The sequence below is a fragment of the Artemia franciscana genome, chromosome 1, assembly GCF_032884065.1.
Source record: "Artemia franciscana chromosome 1, ASM3288406v1, whole genome shotgun sequence".
NCBI classification, from domain to species: Eukaryota; Metazoa; Arthropoda; class Branchiopoda; order Anostraca; family Artemiidae; genus Artemia; species Artemia franciscana.
The window spans coordinates 50829342-50846924 of record NC_088863.1 but is presented as its reverse complement, the minus strand read 5'-3'; the positions used below and the strand labels follow the sequence as shown (position 1 = coordinate 50846924).

General features: G+C 32.0%; 1 pseudogene; it reads left to right on the top strand.

Moving 5' to 3' along the window:
• LOC136032950 (oxygen-dependent coproporphyrinogen-III oxidase-like) overlaps window positions 1–17583 on the top strand; it is a 169475-nt pseudogene that overhangs the window by 40490 nt on the left and 111402 nt on the right.

Below are 17583 nucleotides of genomic sequence, written 5' to 3'. Positions count from 1 at the left end.
TCTCTATTTATTGAAATATTAGCAAATATATGTTTTTTGATTTCTATAGCCTCCCTCGCCCACTGAGAAAAACCTTTATCATTAGAAATAGCTGTAGCCTCATCAAATTGTATAAAATGTTCAGGATAAAAGAATGTGTGTTCAGCTAAAGCCGAAACAAAACTTTCGGGAGGCTTTCTTAGTTGTAGAGTTTTTTCTATTGAGTTGCGATGCTCAATAAATCTTTCAGTAAATTGTTGGTGAGTTCTACCAATATAAAACTTTCCACAGGAACAAGGAATTTTATATACCCCACTAACTAAATCTCTCCGGGTTAAATCCTTCCCAGAATTAAGAAAACTACCTAATGGTCTCACTGATTGGTAACAAGTATCAATGTTATGTTTACCCAAAATTCTTTTAAGTATCTCCCCCAAAGTAGGTACATAAGGTAAAGAAATGAAACGTTTCGGTAAGTTTAATTCTGTGTACTGTGAAACCCCAATAACCCTATTGTTGTGTTTAATGCGTCTATTTTTTATTATTTTATCAATGAATTTAATCGGGTAGCTATTACAAAATAAAACATCCCTCAAATATAACAATTCAGAATCAAAAACTCCCGGGAACAAATTCTGAAAGCTCTATCCACCAGTGCAATCACAACCCCTCGTTTCACTGAGATAGGGTGGCAAGAGTGAAAGTTCAAATACCTATCACTGTGGGTAGGCTTTCTATAAACTGAAAAAAGTAAATGGAACTCACTTTTGATCAATAAGATATCCAGAAAAGGTGGTTTATCACTTTCTTCAAGCTCCACTGTAAATTTTACGTTTTTGTCAAAACTATTTAAATGTTTATGGAAAAGGTCTAAAGACTCTAAACCGTGTTTCCAAATGCAGACCGCATCATCCATGAATCTGCCCCAGAAACAAGGAGAGAGCCTAAAACTGTGTATGGCGGAGGTTTCAATAGATTCCATGAAGAGATTTGCCAACAAAGGGGAGAGAGATGCCTCCGTAGCCAAACCAATCACCTGTTTATAAAATTCACCTCTAAAACCAAAATAAAGAGAATGCTCATTTGCAAGAATAACCAATTTCATAATGACTTCAATCTCCAAACTCGCTTTGGTCACATCTTGTATCAAATCAACGTGGTTTTGTAATTTAATCCTTAATATATCCTCGCACTTTTTCACGTTACAATTTGAATACATGGACACTACATCAAAACTACAGAGAATTGAATTCTCCTCCAGTGTGAAATTTTTTAACTTACTAGTAAGATCCGTGGAATTTTGTATATATGATTTTTGTGTTCCTAAGTGTGGACGCAATGTCACCGACAACCACCTTCCTAATTTTGCCACTGGTGATGAAAAAGTTGATACAATGGGACGGAGGGGGACTCCCGTCTTAAGAATTTTGGGTAGACCATAGATCTTTGGTGCGGAACAACCTCTTGGATAAAATTTATTATAAAATTGTGGGATAATGTGTAAATTATTTTTCAGGGACTCCAATTCCTTTCTAATCGATTTTACATATTTATCCGTAGGATCGAAATGCAATTTCTTGTAAAAAGTGGTATCCGAAATGATTCTATTCATTTTAAGATCATAATCATCGGTGTCCATAATTACAATAGTATTGCCTTTATCTGCCCTAGTGATAGTAAGGGTCTTATACTTTTTCAAATCAGAAAGTATTTTAATGTCATTTTTTGTTATATCATTATCAATTTTTTTCATGTTAAAAGTCTTAAGTTTCCTTACGATTTCAGCTCTAAGTTCTTGAGGAGCTTCGACTTTATCAATAGAAGCCATAATTCCTGACTCTACCTTAGAAATTATTTTTGAATAAGAAATTGGGGTTGGAAAACAGAATCTAAAACCCTTCGACAAAACTGCCTCTTGTTGACTACTAAGAGTTTTAGACGACAAATTCTTAGTGGCAGGACCCAGACAAAAACGAGGATAAAAAGTATCCGAATTCTGGAACTTTTCAAACAAAAGGCTATTGAACTTGTCGACCAAACGAACCTTTGACAAATGGAAATCATGGTGGAAAGATCTAACGGCCATTTCCTTAATCCTCAGAAAAATGTCAAATGAAAGGCTATTCCTCAAAAAATTTTCGACGAAATTTAAGTCTTTGGACAACTTAAAACGTCTTTGTTTTTGCTCGGAAATCATGTGATTTAAAGCCATGAGGCTTAATTTGTTTTTTAATTTTGATTCATTTTCTTACCAAAATGGGTATTGATTCTAAAAGATTTAGGAATCACTGATTCCTTCTTGCAATTTTTTAAGAAAATTTGCTGATTTAACAAATTTGCATGTTTTTTAACCAAAGACAAATAATAATTGACAGAAGCGGCTAATTGCTGCCCGTAAGCATGACGAATCAAACAGTTCGTGGTAACGAACTGTAGTAAGGAGCGACCCGGCTCAATAGTAACCAAAACTCTAAAAAATGGAATTTTGATACCAATAGCTACATCAAAAGAATCGCATTTTAATGCTAGTTTTAAATATATAAGTTTCATCAAGTTAAGTCTTACCCATCAAAAGTTACGAGCCTGAGAAAATTTGCGTTATTTTAGAAAATAGGGGGGAAACGCCCCCTAAAAGTCATAGAATCTTAACGAAAATCACACCATCAGATTCAGCGTATCAGAGAACCCTACTGTAGAAGTGTCGAGCTCCTATCTACAAAAATGTGGAATTTTGCATTTTTTGCCAGAAGGCAGATCACGGATGCGTGTTTATTTGTTTTTTTTTTTTTTTTTTTTTTTCCAGGGGTGATCGTATCGACCCAGTTGTCCTAGAATGTTGCAAGAGGGCTCATTCTAACGGAAATGAAAAGTTCTAGTGTCCTTTTTAAGTGACCAAAAAAATTGGAGGGCACCTAGGCCCCCTCCCACGCTAATTATTTTCCCAAAGTCAACGGATCAAAATTCTGAGATAGCCATTTTATTCAGCGTAGTCGAGAAACCTTATAACTATGTCTTTGGGGACGACTTACTCCCCCACAGTCCCCGTGGGAGGGGCAACAAGTTACAAACTTTGACCTGTGCTTACATATAGTAATGGTTATTGGGAAGTATACAGGCGTTTTCAGGAGGATTTTTTTGGTTTGGGGGAGGGGTTGAGAAGAGGGGGATATGCTGGGGGAACTTTCCTTCGAGAATTTGTAATGGGAGAAGAAAATTTCCATGAAGGGAGAGCAGGATTTACTAGCATTATTTAAAAAAAAACAATTAAAAAATAAAAGTGAAAAAGCTTTTTCAGCTGGAAGTAAGGAACAGCAATAAAACTTAAAACAAACAGAAATTATTACCCATATGAGGGGCTCACCTCCTTCTAATACCTCGCTCTTTACGCTAAAGTATTTCCGGTAATTTCAACTACTTATTCTACGGCTTTTGTGATTCAGGGGGTCATTCTTAATGAATTGGGATAAAATTTAAGCTTTAGTGTAAAGAGCGAGGTACTGATGATGGGGCGAATCCCCTCATATATGTAATAAAAACATGAGAATACAAAAGTTCTTTACGTAAGCTAATTTATAAGTTACGTAAATCTTTTACCAATAAAAATATTCGTAAAAAATTAAAAGTTTTAGTTGCCTTTTTAATTAACCAAAAAATCGGGGGGCAACTAGGCTTCGTCCCCCGCTCTTTTTTTCTCAAAATCATTCGATCAAAGTTATGAGAAAGCCATTGAGCCAAAAAAAAAAAATATGCAAATTTCCTTTTGATTATTCCTCTGCGGAGAGCCAAAATCAAAACATGCATTGATTCAAAAGCGTTCAGAAATTAAATAAAAAAAACACGTTTTTTCAACTGAAAGTAAGGAGTGACATCAAAACTTAAAACGCACAGAAATTACTTCGTATATGAAAGAGGCTGCTTCCTCATAAACGCCCCGCTCTTTACGCTAAAGTTTGACTCTTTCTCTCAATTCTTCTTTCTAAAACAGTAAAAAACTTTAGCGTAAAGAGCGGGGCGTTTATGAGGAAGCAGCCTCTTTCATATACGAAGTAATTTCTGTGCGTTTTAAGTTTTGATGTCACTCCTTACTTTCAGTTGAAAAAACTTGTTTTTTTTTATTTAATGAAAGTTCTTAAGCCGAACTGGCCAGACATGACAATAAACAATCAATATAGTCATTAAGTAGAACAAAGAAAGCTTTGAAGATAAAAAATCTTACTTAATCAGAATTATGTATCTTTAATGAATTTAATAAAAAATCAATCAAAGAACTCATTAAAAGCAATCAATGAATATTTAAAAGAGAAATATGATTCTTTCATGGCTATAGTGTAAGAATAATACTAAAGATTTGATAACTTTATGAAAGAATTATTTATTATATTCTATATAACTAAAAATAAATTAGTTGAATATTTAAAGAAAATGTAAGATAATAATTTCTTTAAGTCATTGAATTTAAAGCGGTTTTTAAAGATTAAAAAACCAGACTTTAACTTTTTAAAGACTCTAAACAAATGCAATAGCATAGAAACACGTTATTGTTGAATGCAATATTTAATGCCATTAGATTAAATGATTCGGCTTACAGAGAGTTAAAACAATTTAGGAAGTAGCTGGTCTGAACAAATTCATTGTGTTAGTTTGATTGGAAAGTGCTATTCTTATAATTCAGAGGACCCTTATAATCTGTCAGAAGAGTTCCTATCATCTGATGTTGGTCCTTAAAAAGGAGGATCATTATATTCCCTCACAGTTTATTAGACGGTATTATAGCAAAGATAAGGAATTTCTTCCTAATTTTGATACTGATGGCGTTCTCAAGTGCGAATTGGTTTTTGTTGCTTTATTAATTTTGTGTTTAACTTTTAGTGGTAAAAATATGAATGAGATATTTATTTGACTAAATTGCTTACGGGTAAAGTACCGAAAATCCAACGAATTCAATGATGCTATCGATAAGCTAGACTCTCTTGTTTATTTAGACATGATTAATTTAGCCGTACGCAATGAGAAAGTTATTTTGCTTAGAAAATTATTTAGACGATGACTAGGGAAGAGTTAAAGAGAATGATTTAATTGCATTGTGTTTATTAATGAATGTAAGAATTAAGATATATTAAGTCTTTGGATAATAATACCTGATTGAAAGATACTGTGCAACATTAAATGTTGATTCTGTCTATTATGGAAATAATGACTTAGAAATATTAATTTAATAACATTTTGTTATGATTTAGTTTAAGGTATAAGAATAAAGGCTGTATTTTTGCATTGATATGATATGCTATGAAGATGGTGATGTATTGTTTTACTATTTTATTGGAATGAACTATTGCACAAGGGCAAGAGGATTAATAGCATTCACGATTGGTATCAAACAGTTCGTGGTAACGAACTGTAGTAAGGAGCGACCCGGCTCAATAGTAACCAAAACTCTAAAAAATGGAATTTTGATACCAATAGCTACATCAAAAGAATCGCATTTTAATGCTGGTTTTAAATGTATAAGTTTCATCAAGTTTAGTCTTACCCATCAAAAGTTACGAGCCTGAGAAAATTTGCGTTATTTTAGAAAATAGGGGGAAATACCCCCTAAAAGTCACGGAATCTTAACGAAAATCACACCATCAGATTTAGCGTATCAGAGAACCCTACTGTAGAAGTTCCGAGCTCCTATCTACAAAAATGTGGAATTTTACATTTTTTGCCACAAGGCAGATCACGGATGCGTGTTTATTTGTTTTTTTGTTTTTTTTTTCCCAGGGGTGATCGCATCGACCCAGTTGTCCTAGAGTGTTGCAAGAGGGCTCATTCTAACGGAAATGAAAAGTTTTAGTGCCCTTTTTAAGTGACCAAAAAAATTGGAGGGCACCTAGGCCCCCTCCCACGCTAATTATTTTCCCAAAGTCAACGGATCAAAATTCTGAGATAGCCATTTTATTCAGTGTAGTCGAAAAACCTTATAACTATGTCTTTGGGGACGAATTACTCCCCCACAGTCCCCGTGGGAGGGGCAACAAGTTACAAAATTTGACCTGTGCTTACATATAGTAATGGTTATTGGGAAGTATACAGGCGTTTTCAGGAGGATTTTTTTGGTTGGGGGGAGAGGTTGAGAAGAGAGGGATATGCTGGGGGAACTTTCCATCGAGAATTTGTCATGGGAGAAGAAAATTTCCGTGAAGGGAGAGCAGGATTTACTAGCATTATTTAAAAAAAAAAATTAAAAAATAAATGTGAAAAAGCTTTTTCAGCTGGAAGTAAGGAACAGCAATAAAACTTAAAACAAACAGAAATTATTACCCATATGAGGGGCTCACCTCCTTCTAATACCTCGCTCTTTACGCTAAAGTATTTTTAGTAATTTCAACTATTTATTCTACGGCTTTTGTGATTCAGGGGTCATTCTTAATGAATTGGGATAAAATTTAAGCTTTAGTGTAAAGAGCGAGGTACTGACGATGGGGCGAATCCCCTCATATATGTAATAAAAACATGAGAATACAAAAGTTCTTTACGTAAGCTAATTTATAAGTTACGTAAATCTTTTACCAATAAAAATATTCGTAAAAAATTAAAAGTTCTAGTTGCTTTTTTAATTAACCAAAAAATCGGAGGGCAACTAGGCTTCGTCCCCCGCTCTTTTTTTCTCTAAATCATTCGATCAAAATTACGAGAAAGCTATTTAGCAAAAAAAAATAAAAAAATATGCAAATTTCGTTTTGATTATTCCTCTGCGGAGAGCCAAAATCAAAACATGCATTGATTCAAAAACGTTCAGAAATTAAATAAAAAAAAAAATAAGTTTTTTTAACTGGAAGTAAGGAGCGACATTAAAACTTAAAACGCAGAGAAATTACTTCGTATATGAAAGAGGCTGCTACCTCATCAACGCCCCGCTCTTTATGCTAAAATTTTTTACTGTTTTAAAAAGAAGAATTGAGAGAAAGAGTCAAACTAGACCAAGCTGTCTAGGCTCAAGTCTTAAGCTCAAGAGCCTCCTAAGCATTCCCTAAAATGTCTACTTAACACCATTAGCCCAAGTATTAAAAGTATTAAAAAGTATTTAAGCATTAAAGGTAGCAGCAGTAGTGTATAGTGTATTTTAATTCATTCCATACACCTCTCAGTATACTCTGAAAGTTTCAACCTTATACTCTTAAGTTTTCCTTGGGATATAGCTGTTACGACCTTTTAATAACCTGAATCGACATACTGCGTTTCCATTTAGTTTAGCCACATTCTCCTCAACATTCACTGAAACTTGCACCGTAATACCCTTAGGTTCAGCAGTACTTCAAATGGTAGTGCACCTTTTGGTTCGTTCAACATTCCCCTCAATATGCTCCGAAAGTTTCAACCTAATACTCCAAGCTGTTTCAGGGATATAGCTGTTAATCTCCTTTTAATAATTTGAATCGACATAGTACGTTTCGATTTAGTTTGACATCCTCCTAAGCATTCTCATAAAGGTTCACTGTAATACCCTTAGCTTCAGTAGTACTACTAGTAGTAGTCTTAGTAATAGTAGTGGTTATAGTGATAGTTGTGGTAGCAGTATTAGCAGTAGTACAAGTAGTAGTAGTGAGAGTAGTGTGCACATAGTGCGTTTGGTTAATTCAACCCTTAATAATCCTTAAGACTTTTAGCAACCTGCAAGCACAGATTGTGTATTGATTTAGTTCATTATCCCCCTAAATATTCCCTTAAAGTTTCATCTTCATACTCTCAGCTTCAGTAGCAGTTGTCATAGCCGTAATAGTAGTGGCAGTAGTAGCGTGATAAAACAACCTTTTGGTTAATCGTTATCCTCCTTAACATTCTCTGAAACTTCCAACTTCATGCTCTAAGTCACTCCCTGAAATGTCAAATTCTTCCTTGAAAATTTCTGCTTGAAACTTTCCTCCTCTCGAAATTCCCCACGGAAAATTCCCCTCAGTAAATTTTCGTATATTTCCTAATAACAAATACCATATGTAAATAACGAGGAAATTGCATTGGACCTTTCAATTAATTGTTATTTGAGCTTTCAACTATTTTGATTCAAATGACTGTCTTCGAATTATGAATGCATGTCTTTGGTGGAGAAAGGCATGGGAGGTGAGGGGTGGGGTACTTTCCATCCGATCTGTTTGATCGCTTAAAAAAACACTAGAAATTCTAATTTCCTTTTGAATGAACCCTTTCCCGATCTCCTTGGACCATCAGTCCGATTTGATCACCTCTGGAAAAAAATATAATAAAAAAAAAAAATAAACCCGCATCTGTTGTCTTCCATTTTTGAGAATAGACAAATTTTTTCAGGCTCATAGCTTCTGATGAGCCGCATAAAACTATTTAAGTAGATGAATTTGAATGCCGAGGAGAAAAAAAAATTAGAGGCTCAGAAATGAAATCCTTCGCAAATAGGTATTATTTTTCTCTGCTCCTTAAGATGGTTTTGATAATATTAGGATTTATGACCTTTTGAACCTGCAGTTGAATGCTATTTATGTCATGTTATTTTCACCACCCTTCTTTGTTTCTTTTATCCGAGTTTTCTGTTTATTTTGTTCAGATGAGCACGTTTGCATGTTTTTCCCTGTCCATAGGATAGTACAGTCGTCTGACTCTGCCAGTTTACACTCAAAAGAAGGAAGAGGTGAGCTGGACAAATCTATAGATAGTTGTGGAGCTCCACCAGATGACGAAAAGTGAGTATCTCAAAAGTAAAAGGAGTGGAAGTTGTTATTCAGATTTTTATTCTTTTATCAAACAGTTCGTGGTAACGAACTGTAGTAAGGAGCGACCCGGCTCAATAGTAACCAAAACTCTAAAAAATGGAATTTTGATACCAATAGCTACATCAAAAGAATTGCATTTTAATGCTGGTTTTAAATATATAAGTTTCATCAAGTTTATTCTTACCCATCAAAAGTTACGAGCCTGAGAAAATTTGCGTCATTTTAGAAAATAGGGGGAAACACCCCCTAAAAGTCATGGAATTTTAACGAAAATCACACCATCAGATTCAGCGTATCAGAGAACCCTACTGTAGAAGTTTCGAGCTCCTATCTACAAAAATGTGGAATTTTGCATTTCTTGCCACAAGGCAGATCACGGATGCGTGTTTATTTGTTTTTTTGTTTTTTTTCTTTTTTTTTCCCAGGGGTGATCGTATCGACCCAGTTGTCCTAGAGTGTTGCAAGAGGGCTCATTCTAACGGAAATGAAAAGTTCTAGTGCCCTTTTTAAGGACCAAAAAATTGGAGGGCACCTAGGCCCCCTCCCACGCTAATTATTTTCCCAAAGTCAACGGATCAAAATTCTGAGATAGCCATTTTATTCAGTGTAGTCGAAAAATCTTATAACTATGTCTTTGGGGACGAATTACTCCCCCACAGTCCCCGTGGGAGGGGCAACAAGTTATAAACTTTGACCTGTGCTTACATATAGTACTGGTTATTGGGAAGTATACAGGCGTTTTCAGGAGGATTTTTTTGGTTGGGGGAGGGGTTGAGAAGAGAGGTATATGCTGGGGGAACTTTCCATCGAGAATTTGTCATGGGAGAAGAAAATTTCCATGAAGGGAGAGCAGGATTTACTATCATTATTAAAAAAAAAACAATTAAAAAATAAATGTGAAAAAGCTTTTTCAGCTGGAAGTAAGGAACAGCAATAAAACTTAAAACAAACAGAAATTATTACCCATATGAGGGGCTCACCTCCTTCTAATAACTCGCTCTTTACGCTAAAGTATTTTTAGTAATTTCAACTATTTATTCTACGGCTTTTGTGATTCAGGGGTCATTCTTAATGAATTGGGATAAAATTTAAGCTTTAGTGTAAAGAGCGAGGTACTGACGATGGGGCGAATCCCCTTATATGTAATAAAAACATGAGAATACAAAAGTTCTTTACGTAAGCTAATTTATAAGTTACGTAAATCTTTTACCAATAAAAATATTCGTAAAAAATTAAAAGTTCTAGTTGCTTTTTTAATTAACCAAAAAATCGGAGGGCAACTAGGCTTCGTCCCCCGCTCTTTTTTTCTCTAAATCATTCGATCAAAATTACGAGAAAGCTATTTAGCAAAAAAAAAAAAAAATATGCCAATTTCGTTTTGATTATTCCTCTGCGGAGAGCCATAATCAAAACATGCATTGATTCAAAAACGTTCAGAAATTAAATAAAAAAAAACAGGTTTTTTTAACTGGAAGTAAGGAGCGACATTAAAACTTAAAACGCACAGAAATTACTTCGTATATGAAAGAGGCTGCTACCTCATTCACGCCCCGCTCTTTACGCTAAAATTTTTTACTGTTTTAAAAAGAAGAATTGAGAAAAAGAGTCAAACTTTAGCGTAAAGAACGGGGCGTTGATGAGGTAGCAGCCTCTTTCATATACGAAGTAATTTCTGTGCGTTTTAAGTTTTTATGTTGCTCCTTACTTCCAGTTAAAAAACCTGTTTTTTTTTATTTAATATCTTTAAGTTGGAAAATCTGTAACTAACAAACCAACACTAATTTTAATAGATTTTTGGATTATTAGAAGTAATATTACATGATAGCAATAACTTAGTTTTATTGGTTTAGGAATGTTAATGAGTCAAAGTAACAGTGCTTTTTATCAAGAATCAATGTATTAGTAAATTCATTGTGTTTAAAAAGAGATGATGATTCAATTGAGCGAATGTTGAGGAACAAATTTTAATGGTATTGCTGAAAATCGTGGTTATATCCGTTATTTATTACTTTAAAGACTGATAATGTTAAATTCATTGTTTTAACTTTATTTTTCGATTATTGGTTTAATTATCAATTAAATAATTTTATAAATATTTTTTAAGTACAATGGTATAATACCAGAAACTCAACCAGGAAGAAAAGACTTTAATAATCAAGGAAAGCATTTTAAATTTATAAGAGAACTGGTTAAAGTATCGATAAGAGAACTAAGAAATGTAATAAAATAAAGTTACAACATGTACTTTAATAAGAGGATAATTATGTCATTAGATAAGTTGACAAAATGATTTACTTGAGATTAAACAAAACAATTTTATTCTTTCTAAATTTTTTTTTTTTATTTTCTATGAAAACCCATTATAACGAGTAAATATTGCTATACAAGAATATGTAGAAGTTACTGGTTAGATTCCATTAATAATATTGCCTGAAAATGGTATACTCGAAATCATTTCAAAGGGAATTGAGTAAAATTTTTTCTTTACATTGCAATGGTATTAAAAAATTCTTTTGTTTATAGAATCAGAACATTTTTTTTCACAGTAAGAATGACAAATCAATATTATAGAGGAGGAAAGAATTAAAGAAAACAATATAAATTTATATTAACAATATAAATTTACAATTAACTAACAAAATAAAACAAATAAAAAATTTCCTATTTCTTCGAATTCTTTATTGTTATTAGAAAATAATTTCTTTATTTTGATTAAATTACATTAATAAATTTATTTTTTATAAATACAAATTAAAACAATTAAAAATAATGATAATATTTATTTGAAAAATTTACATATAATTTATTCTTTTTAATCTAATGAGTAAGAAAATACAAACACAAAATCAATGAGTGACCTCTTTCATAAATTAATCACTAGCATTGACATTATAAACCAGAATACGTAGTATTTTATATAACTATTATTCTATTAGGTTTTTAAATTCAATCGGCGTATCAACTTTATAGACATCATTATATTTAGCTTTATAAATAGGAAATAATATGCGAACATGATATTCAATTACCTTATAAATTCTGAAATACTTTAACCCATTGTTAAATTTTTCCTATAACTTTCTAGGAGTTGAGTTTTCCTGTGTAAATATAGTTAATGTTATTTAGCCAATAATAAATCAATTTACGTTCTTTACTGTATAAATGTTTAACTCTTTGTATTATTGGATTAACCTTAAATAAATATACTTTTGTTTAGTACAATAACTTTTAATAACTTCTTTAATTTTAATCAGTAATATAATCAATGAATAAACCTTTAATACCAGGAAATGAGTATACCCAAAATGACAAACGATATATGAGCTACGGTAGAGTAAGCAATTAACGACTTAAAATCGGATTGCCGCAAGCAAATCAAGCAGCTGAAGTTTCTGCCTACTAAACAGACCCCTATTATTAAAGTCTCTCTATAAATGTTTAGTCCTTGCATCAAGTAGAGGCCATAGCCCCTTATTTTTAGGAGGATGGCAGTTAATATTATGGATCCTGTGACTGGGGCTTCTACATGAGCCTTGGGTAGCCAAATATGTGCAAAGTAAACTGGAAGTCTCACTAAAAATGGAAGAATGGGTGAATAAAAGATTATCTTGTCTGTAAAATTTCCCCAGAATCCCAAGAAAGAGGATGAATACAGACTTGTATGAGCAATGATAATAAAAAGAAGAGGTAAAGAGGACAATAGAGTATAAAACAAGAAATAATAAGAAGCAGTAAGCCGCTCTGGCTGATAACCTCACCCGAGAAATAAGATGATTGTAGGAATTAAAGAGCACTCAAAGAAAACGTAAAATAAAATAAATGACCTATTAGTGAAAGTGAGCCATAAAAGAACAAACAAACTTAAAAGAATAATTCTATAGCTTAATGGCCAGCTTGGCTTCCATTTAATAACTTTTAAAAAGAAAATTCCTGACGTTAAAGTCAAAAGGATGCTCCCCCATTCTGAGTGGAGTTCGAATATTAATTTATAAGTTAATATTAAGTATATTAGACATAAGGTAGGGAACCACTTATTCATTTAAAACTGTAATTGATCTGATCCTGATGAACGCACTAAAGATACTAGTACTGATAACCCTAATGCTCCTTCACAAACTGTAAATCTGAGGATAATGAATGCATTGATTTATCTTATGCAGTTGGAATATATTAATAATCCGAAGAGTAAAAAGATAAGGAATTCTAATCTCAGCAGAGTTACTGGAAGGTGCTTGCTTCTTGACGAGAAGATTAATAGCCCTAAGAAGAGTGATAAATAAATTATTATAATAGACTGAGTAATTAAAAAATAATTTCGGTCTTGTAACCGGATTTAGAGAAATCTCTCGGTCTTCAAAACAGCTATTAACATCTTTAACTTCCAAAGTTAATAGTTTTATTAAACTACCTTCTGAAATGCTAAGATCTATTGTTGTTATTTCTATACTTATGCTCCTAATAAATCATGCTCTTGCTTTTACGCTCTCGTTATTCATCCAAAATCTATTAATTTGTATTATTCTTAAAATTATTTCCTTGTATATTTCCTTAATTCTAATTTTGATCTTTTTGGGTGGAATTCTGGTAATATTTATTTATGTATCTTCGCTCAGAGCTAACGAGAAGTTTGCTATTAAGTTAACTTCATTCATATGAGTTCTTCCTACAATTATCTTCTCTTTCTTGGTTTTGGTTTAAAATGATATATTTATATGCTCTTCTTCGGGGTATCTCTATCTTGCTGACCTCATGGTCATTAATTTTAATGTTAATAGACTTACTCTATTAGCCTATTCATTTGTAGTAGTGTACTTATTTTTGGCCTTCCTTCTAGTTATTGACTATTGAAAAGAAAAGCAAAAAGAAGCCCCTAGGGTCGATGGTTTATTGCCCCTGTAATTTTAAAAATAACATATTATCCTTACGCAAGACCCAGCCTACCCTCAAGTTTATTAATTCTGCCTTAGTAGACCTGAAACTAGAAAAATGGCTTCTTTTTTAAAGATATACATCTGTAGAGTGACCATTTTGTTCTCAAAATTTGAGAACATACCGAGTGAGTTATCAGAATGTATAAAACTATGAAACTAGAAAAATAGCTTCTTTTTTATAGATATAAAACTCTACAGTGACCATTTTGTTCTCAAAATTTGAGAACATTCCGATAGAGTTATTGGAGTATATAAAACTATGAAACTAGGAAAATAGCTTCTTTTTTATAGTTATACAACTGTACAGTGACCATTTTGTTCTCAAAATTTGAGAACATTCCGATAGAGTTATCGGAATATATAAAACTATGAAACTAGGAAAATAGCTTCTTTTTTATAGATATACAACTGTAAAGTGGTCATTTTGTTCTCAAAATTTGAGCACATTCCGATAGAGGTATCGGAATGTATAAAACTATAAAACTAGGAAAATAGCTTCTATTTTATAGATATACTGCTGTACATTTGTCATTTTGTTCTCAAAATTTGAGAACATTCCGATAGAGTTATCGGAATGTCTAAAATTATGAAACTAGGAAAATAGTTTCTTTTTTATAGATATACAACTTTAAAGTGGTCATTTAGTTCTCCAAATTTCAGAACATTCCGGTAGAGTTATCGGAATGTCTAAAACTATAAAATTAGGAAAATAGCTTCTTTTTTATAGATATACAACTGTAAAATGGTCATTTTGTTCTCAAAAATTGAGAACATTCCGATAGAGTTTTCGGAATGTATAAAATTATGAAACTAGGAAAATAGCTTTTTTTATAGATATACAACTGTACAGTGGTCATTTTGTTCTAAAAATTTGAGAACATTCCGTTAGAGTTATCGGAATGTCTAAACCTATGAAACTAAGAAAATAGCTTCTTTTTTATAGATATACAACTGTACAGAGGTCATTGTGCTCTCAAAATTTGAGAACATTCCGATATAGTTATCAGAATATATAAAACTATGAAACTAAAAACAATAGCTTCTTTTTTTAGATATACAACTGTACATTGTTCTTTTTGTTCTCAAAATTTGAGAACATTCCGATATAGTTATTGGGATTTATAAAACTACGAAACTTGGAAAATAGCTCGTTTTTTATAGATATACAACTGTACAGTGGTCATTTTGTTCTCAAAATTTGAGAACATCCCGATAGAGTTATATAAATGTATAAAACTATGCAAATAGGAAAAGAGCTTATTTTTTATAGATATACAACTGCACAGTGGTCATTTTGTTCTCAAGGTTTGAGAACATTCCAATAAAGTTATCGGAATGTATAAAACTAGGAAAAAAGCTTCTTTTTTATAGATATACAACTGTAAAGTGGTCATTTTGTTTTCAAAATTTCTAGAACATTCCGATAGAGTTTTAAGAATGTATAAAACTATGAAACTAGGAAAATAGCTTCTTTTTATAAATATACAACTGTGAAGTTCTTTTGTGAAGTGCCATTTTGCTCTCAAAATATGAGAACATTCCGATAGAGTTATCGAAATGTCTAAAAATATGAAACTAGGAAAATAGCTTCTTTTTTATAGATATACAACTGTACATTGGTAATTTTGTTCTCAAAATTTGAGAACATTCCGATTGAGTTATCGGAATGTATAAAACTATGAAACTATGAAATTAGCTTCTTTTTTATAGATATACAATGGTACAGCGGTCATTTTGTTCTCAAAATTTGAGAACATTCCGATAGAGTTATTGGCGTATATAAAACTATGAAACTAGGAAAATAGCTTCTTTTTTACAGATATACAACTGTAGAGTGGTCATTTTGTTTTCAAAATTTGAGGACATTCCGATAGAGTTATTGGAATATATATAACTATGAAACTAGGAAAATAGCTTCTTTTTTATAGATATACAACTGTACAGTGACCATTTTTTGTCAAAATTTGAGAACATTCCGATAGAATTATTGGAATATATAAAACTATGAAACTAGGAAAATAGCTTCTTTTTTATAGATATACAGCTGAATAGTGGTCATTTTGTTCTCAGAATTTGATAACATTCCGATAAAGTTATCGGAATGTATAAAACTATGAAACTAGGAAAATAGCTTCTTTTACATTATAGATATACAACTGTACAATGGTCATTTGGTTCTCAAAATTTGAGAACATTCCGATAGAGCTATTGGAATGTATATGACTATGAAACTAGGAAAAAAAGCTTCTTTTTTATAGATATACAACTGTAGAGTGGTCATTTTGTTCTCAAAATTTGAGAACATTCCGATAGAGTTATCGGAATGTATAAAACTATGAAACCAGGAAAATAGCCTCTTTTTTATAGATATACAACTGTAAATTGGTCATTTTTTTCTCAGAATTTGAGAACAATCCGACAGAGTTATGGGAATGTATAAAACTATGAAAATAGGAAAACAGCTTCTTTTTTTACAGATATACAACTGTAAAGTGGTCATTTTGTTCTCGAAACTTGAGAACATTCCGATAGAGTTATCGGAATGATTAAACTATGAAACTAGGAAAATAGCTTCCTTTTTATAGATATACAGCTGTACAGTGACCATTATGTTCTAAAACTTTGAGAACACTTCGATAGAGTTATCGGAATGTATAAAACTATGAAACTAGGAAAATAGCATCTTTTTTTATGGATATACAACTGTAGAGTGGTCATTTTGTTTTCAAAATTTCAGAACACTCCGATAGAGTTATCGGAATGTATAAAAATATGAAACTAGGAAAATAGCTTTTTTTATAGATATACAACTGTACAGTGGTCATTTTGTTCTAAAAATTTGAGAACATTCCGTTAGAGTTATCGGAATGTCTAAACCTATGAAACTAAGAAAATAGCTTCTTTTTTATAGATATGCAACTGTAAATTGGTCATTTTTTTCTCAGAATCTGAGAACAATCCGATAGAGTTTTGGGAATGTATAAAACTATGAAAATAGGAAAACAGCTTCTTTTTTTACAGATATACAACTGTAAAGTGGTAATTTTGTTCTCGAAACTTGAGAACATTCCGATAGAGTTATCGGAATGTCTAAACCTATGAAACTAAGAAAATAGCTTCTTTTTTATAGATATACAACTGTACAGTGGTCATTGTGCTCTCAAAATTTGAGAACATTCCGATATAGTTATCAGAATATATAAAACTATGAAACTAAAAACAATAGCTTCTTTTTTTAGATATACAACTGTACATTGTTCCTTTTGTTCTCAAAATTTCAGAACATTCCGATATAGTTATTGGAATTTATAAAACTACGAAACTTGGAAAATAGCTCGTTTTTTATAGATATACAACTGTACAGTGGTCATTTTGTTCTCAAAATTTGAGAACATCCCGATAGAGTTATATAAATGTATAAAACTATGCAAATAGGAAAAGAGCTTATTTTTTATAGATATACAACCGCACAGTGGTCATTTTGTTCTCAAGGTTTGAGAACATTCCAATAAAGTTATCGGAATGTATAAAACTAGGAAAAAAGCTTCTTTTTTATAGATATACAACTGTAAAGTGGTCATTTTGTTCTCAAAATTTCTAGAACATTCCGATAGAGTTTTAGGAATGTATAAAACTATGAAACTAGGAAAATAGCTTCTTTTTATAAATATACAACTGTGAAGTGCTTTTGTGAAGTGCCATTTTGCTCTCAAAATATGAGAACATTCCGATAGAGTTATCGAAATGTCTAAAAATATGAAACTAGGAAAATAGCTTCTTTTTTATAGATATACAACTGTACATTGGTAATTTTGTTCTCAAAATTTGAGAACATCCCGATTGAGTTATCGGAATGTATAAAACTATGAAATTAGCCTCTTTTTTATAGATATACAATGGTACAGCGGTCATTTTGTTCTCAAAATTTGAGAACATTCCGATAGAGTTAT